Source organism: Uloborus diversus, chromosome 1 (genome assembly GCF_026930045.1).
Source record: "Uloborus diversus isolate 005 chromosome 1, Udiv.v.3.1, whole genome shotgun sequence".
Taxonomy (NCBI): domain Eukaryota; kingdom Metazoa; phylum Arthropoda; class Arachnida; order Araneae; family Uloboridae; genus Uloborus; species Uloborus diversus.
This window is the reverse complement of record NC_072731.1, coordinates 62521884-62527883: the sequence shown is the minus strand read 5'-3', so window position 1 is coordinate 62527883 and position 6000 is coordinate 62521884. Positions and strand designations below refer to the sequence as shown.

The 6000-nt window shown below is 29.9% G+C and overlaps 1 protein-coding gene across 1 annotated transcript in view; it reads right to left on the bottom strand.

Moving 5' to 3' along the window:
- LOC129222629 (glutamate receptor ionotropic, kainate 1-like) overlaps positions 1–6000 on the bottom strand; it is a 116879-nt gene that overhangs the window by 31381 nt on the left and 79498 nt on the right.

Here is a 6000-nt window from a genome sequence, read left to right as displayed (position 1 = left end):
ATTTTTTTAAAAAGCTGTCTTCTGTAACAATATCTCAAAAAGTAGTTCAAGTTTTCAAATTTTCTGAGATAATTTTCTGTAATATGCTTGCTGTTTTCTTTGAAAACTAAGCTGAGTCTTAGGATTAGGTAATATTTTTAAGTGCATTATTTTAAACATTTCTTTTTTTAAAGTACTAGTGTAGGAACTTTTTTCAGGTATATTTAAGGATTATTTTGAAAAACAAGAATTTTTTTAAATAGAAAATACATATAAATATTGTAAAAATGTATTCATAAATAGATTTATGTATGATTAAAACTTGATTTGGGCGTAGCTGTTAGCATATTACAAGTGTTTTCGCTATTTTTCTTCAAATTAATTCATAAAAAAAACATTTTGAAAGAATGTTTTCATTTTTTTACATATTTTTGAAACATATGAAGTTAAAAAAAATTCAAAAGGTTCAATTTATTATTTTTTTTAATGTCTTCCAACACACTCCGATACCTTAATGTTTAAGTTACTGCATTCATTACTCGAAATGAAGGTTTGTCTTAACGATTTTTTTTTTCTCCACAGAAATAACTTTCGATTAAAAGTGGGTTTTTTTCCCCAAGTCATAATTTCCTTTATTTAAGCAGAGTTCGGGAGTAAATAACAAGTAGCAACTTTGAAGAAAAAAGATAAGCTTAGGAGATTAAATTTAGAAAAAAAGGTATGTTATGCCAAATCTAGATAATGCCAAATCACTTACGGGAAAGTATTTCACCAACAAAAATTGAATTAGAGGGTTTCCAGTAATGAAATAAAGGACGTTCCATTGCTTTGTTGATAATTGAATTAATAAAAGCATTATTTAATCGAGAACCAATTATGTATCTAACTTTATTTTGCACAAAAAACACTAATGTTATTTAACTCACATTCCATTCAGCGGTGAAAAAAGCAGTTTGGCCATTTAGAAACAAAGGATTGTTTGTGATAAAATTGAAAATTCAAAGATAACTCGCCCAAATGATATGAGAACTGTCCTATTTGTTTTATGGTAAGTCCTATTAACCTAACTTATCTGTAACATGCGCCGTACCGAGCCAGATGTAAACACACACACACACACACACACACACACACACACACATATATATATATATATATATATATATATATATATATATATATATATATATTTATTTATTTATTAAGGCTCCTTTATTATATGAATTGAATTTTTCTCGTATTTTACTCAGACTATTTTGTCTCTTACAACTTTTTACATCTTACCGCATCAACTCTAAATAAAACTTTTCCTATGGAATAATTTTCTTTAAAAGATTTTACTATCATTTTCAGAACACAATGCATTAATGCCAAATGTAGTTCTTTAATGTGCTACGCATATTTTTACTAATCGCAAAAATACAAGTACTTTCTTAAAGTAGTATTGTTGAAAAAATCCAAAAGAAAGTAATGCAGTTGAAATTTTCAAGTAGTTTTCTTGGAGATATTTTTTATAACAATCCAAAATCCCAAGAACAAAAAATAAATAAACTCATTAAGTAATGTATTCAGTCAGTTAAAAGTCCCGTTGGAACTTATACATTGCAGCAATTTAAGCAAAAGAAACTCAAATTGCCAAAGAATAATTTAAGGATCTTTAACAAAAAGGAAAAAAAGACATAAATGTTAATATTTTTTATATTTTCAGAAATGTAAAGTCTGCGAACATTCTATGCAAAACTAATGCTAAGTTTATGTTTAATCGTTTAATTTCCAGACATACTATTGCCCGTAGTTTGAAAAATGTATCTAGGAATTTATCAAACGAGTTATCGATTTCCACAAGAAGTTAAAGGCGAAACAACGAAGTTACTATGTACCGTAAAACTAAACAAACGGCAGGCATAAGAAAACTACTCGTAAAATGTTTTGAAAATTTTTGAATTAAAAATTGGAGCTGTGATTAAGAGTTCAAATCAAATTGTTTTCAATAAACTCTTTGAGAAAATTATTTGCTTTTAGGAAATAAATTTGCATCATACATAAAAACTTATTACTTGAAAAAATATTTTAGATCAATTACATGAGCAATTAAAAGTATGAAATTATTTCTAAAACTTAATTGAGGCCGAAAAAAGTAGCTTACTTAACGTTAAATAACTACGTATGAATTTATCTACATACCGTTGCAGTAAATTATACATTTTTTACTTTCTTCTATATCTAATATATAGAAGAAAGTATTGGATTCGTGCAAATTTTCGAATTTCGAATTTTGACGGATTCGAACGTTTTGAGGTGTGCTGAGTCCATTTCGACTATTTTTGGAAAATGTCTGTCTGTCTGTGTGTATGTGTGTGTGTATGTGTGTCACGCCTGTGTGTGACCAGTTTTTTGTGGCCGCTCTACAGCAAAAACTACCGCATGAAATCGAACGAAACTTGGTACACATATGTGCCCCTATGTGAACTTGTGCCCATTGGTTTTTGGCGCGAATTGCTCCAAGGGGGGTGGAGCAATGGGGCGTTTTTTGAGTTACGCGTGATTGCTATTCCTCAGGAAGTAACTGGCGGAATCAAACAAAATTTGGTCCATATGTTGCCATTAACAGGAACAGGTGCTGATTCAATTTTGGTGTCAATAACTCAAACGGGGGTTGAGCTATAGAACGTTTTTTGTCGTCAATTGTGGCTGCTGTATCTCAAGAAATAATGAACGGAATGAAAGAAAAATTTATCGGCAAGTAGCCCTTAGTGGGTATAAGAGCTGATTTTATTTTGGTGTTAACAGCTAAAAAGGGGGTAGCGCAATCGCCTGTTCTTTTTTTCCATTGTGAGTGCCCTATCTCAAGAAGTAATGCTACGTTCTGGTTGAAATTTGGAATATATGTAAATCCATATATAAACAGGCTTTGGTTCAATTTTGGCGCCAATCGCGCCAAGAGGTGCTGATTTATTTTTATTATCATTATTTTTTAGCGAATAAAAATAGTTTTATTAATGCAACAATAAGAAAGATAAATCGTAATAGTTTGTCCTCTGCGTATTTCTCGTGATTTTAATTGTATGGAAATGATCGGAAATATTATCTCAATGATTTAAAATTTTTAACTGTTGCCATCTTATGTTTGTTAACAAATAAAATATTTGTAATTAATTCAAGCAAGGTTTTTAAAATAACTTTCAATTTTCGCTCTTTGCTTTGCTTTTGCAATAATTCAGACATTGGGATGGTCGTCAAGTTTTTGCATGTGTAATTTCGTTTTTGTTGGGAATATTGCTTCCTCGTCAAGCATGGGGAGGGATCAGAAAAAAAAAAGAAAAATATAGAAGAAAGTTTCGTGATGGCCACAACATACTAGTTTTTTCATCACGTCGCAAATATAATTTAAGCTTGACTGATATGTTCTTTTAAAACTTATAATCAACGGAGGAACTAATTAAGGGATTTAATGTTTCATAAGTTTGTACTTCATTCAAAGTTATATTTTCCGTTTCATTTTTTTTTCAAAATAAAACATTTAACCTTTTAAATGTGCAACAGTAACATAATAGTTTACGTATATCATGTTCGATTATCTTTAATAACACTAGTGTTTCTGTTCAGTTTCTGAAAAATTAAAGATAATTGCCTGATTTTTTTATCTCTAGCAACCTTTTCATTAGTTTATTGCAGCACTAATGTGTAATCTGTTGAAAGAAAATTTAACATACTGTATTGTATTTATAGAACACACGCAATTGTGTTCACTAAACTTATCAGTTTCTGTTTTACCGTTTTTTTTTTCATTTAAATACACATTCCTTCATTTGCACTGACATCTAGTTTACTTAGGCACTACTTTACGTTGAGTAGGAAATCGAATCCAAATTATCGTTTTGAAAATAGATTCCTTTTTTTTATGATCATAAAACTATGAGCATATAAAACCATATTTCTTATTCATTTTAATTCCTTCTTTGCTCATATTTCAGTGCAAAAGAATCATCATTAAAAAATGTATGCGCATTTATTTGTAATAATAGGTGTGTACTTTTTTCATCTGTGCATTTTCCGTAACATTAAAAAAAAATGATGTAGGAGGCAGCGAGAATTAAATGGATGTAAGTGCTCAATTTAAAATTTTGGAGATAACCAGTACAAACGAAAGAGGAAGCTGTTCTTTGTAAAGGGGCAAGAGATAGTACTTGTAGTCCTGGTAGGTGCTGCTAAAACAGCATGATTTAGATAAACAAAATATATGAAAGATTGCTTAGGATCTGAACTTTAAATGCGTTTTACTCAAAACATTAAACCATCTACTTACATCCTTTTGCTTCTCGCTGCCTCATATATGTTATTTGTTCTCCAGTTTTTGTTCAAAAAAAAATAGACGACAATAGTTTGTTACCACTTAATTACGATTTACGACTTTTCAAATTATAAAAATAAATAATAGATAGCATGCTTAAAATAGGTTGTTTTGATTCTAATTATGAACTTTAAAAGTTTTCAAAAATATATAGGAAATATCCGTTAATAAGCCATATTTTGTCTGCATTTTCAGAATCTAAACTGTACAAGAAGGTTAAATGAAAGCAAAATAACTAGTCTGCTGAAAGTTGAATGCCTTAAAAAAAGCAATAACCAGAGGTATTTTTATATCCTGCTATTTTTTTTTATAAATTATATATAAAATATTAAATGACATGTTAATCTAAGTCTTATCGTATAAATCTAAATCTAGAAACATTCAAGCATAACAAAGATTCTAGCACGTAACAAACAACTGAGTATAGCATGGCTCTGATAACAAGGCTATTTATCTTTAACAAGTTCACTTAAGCGTGGGTTAAAAGAAGATACATTTTCTACTGATACAACGCCAATAACCGTAATTGACTAAGTAAATCAGCTTTTTTTACCTCTATTTTAATAAAGGAATCGTTAACTCAAACTACTATGGAAATCATATTATCAGAGCCAGACTGTATTTAGACATTTAAAACTTTTTATAGACCCTTGCACCATATTGTAAATGATATCCACTCTGATGTTCAGTATCTGGACGACTATATTTCAGAAACATCATGAAAAGTTGCTTAAGTGCACAAACTTGTTTTGAAAAACTGCACCATGTTTGAAATAATGTTCATTGTTTTAAATAGTACTTTTCTTGAATGTTTCTCGTCGTTTAATATGAAGATTCTTTCAAGTACGTAAAAGTTCGCATACTTACGTAAGTTCAAGCTCTGGTTCAAGACGGATAGTGTTTTATTTGGTCTCGTAGAAAGCTCGTACAATTAGATGACTTTAATTATTCAAGCTACATCATTGTTCATTGAATTCGCAAAACTAGTATCAACTTTCAAATAGAATTTGAAAGAGGTCATCGAAACGAAAAATAATCTTGTTTGCTAAGTTTTGATAAATGGAGTTGTAGTTTCAGTTATTATTCTTTGCAAAACCACTAGACTTCTTGGGAAAGTAACTCATTCAACTCCTCTTAAACACACTATGGTCTGGTGCGAGAAAATGAACAAACGATATTTAGAGTTTCAAACAATTGATTCATCTTTTATATTATTGGTTATTTTTAAACAGAACCTAAGGAAAAATAATATGCATACTAATGTTTTGGAGTAGTTATATTAAGAGTTCAGAGTTCTATCATTAATAAACGATTTTAGCCTCAAGAAAATATGACCCCAAAATTGAGATTTTTTATGTTTCGAATTGCAACGTAAAATGTTTAGTGTAGCAGTGTTCATTTGGATGGTGTCTGGACATAGACCAATGGTACGACTGACAGATGTTTCGGATTTAAAAGTAAAATGAAACTCTGAAACAGTTTCCTGCGGCTTTGTATTTTGGTTAAATGTTTTCCAATAGCAGAAAAATAGACCATAAACCAGAGTACCATATCAATACTCATAGGGTCTTTCAATTGGCACGGGTAACTGTTGACTCTTTGTGGCGGCCAAGTTGTTTTGGTTGCGTTTGTATAATATGTTGATAATTATATAGATATGGGTGCCAAAT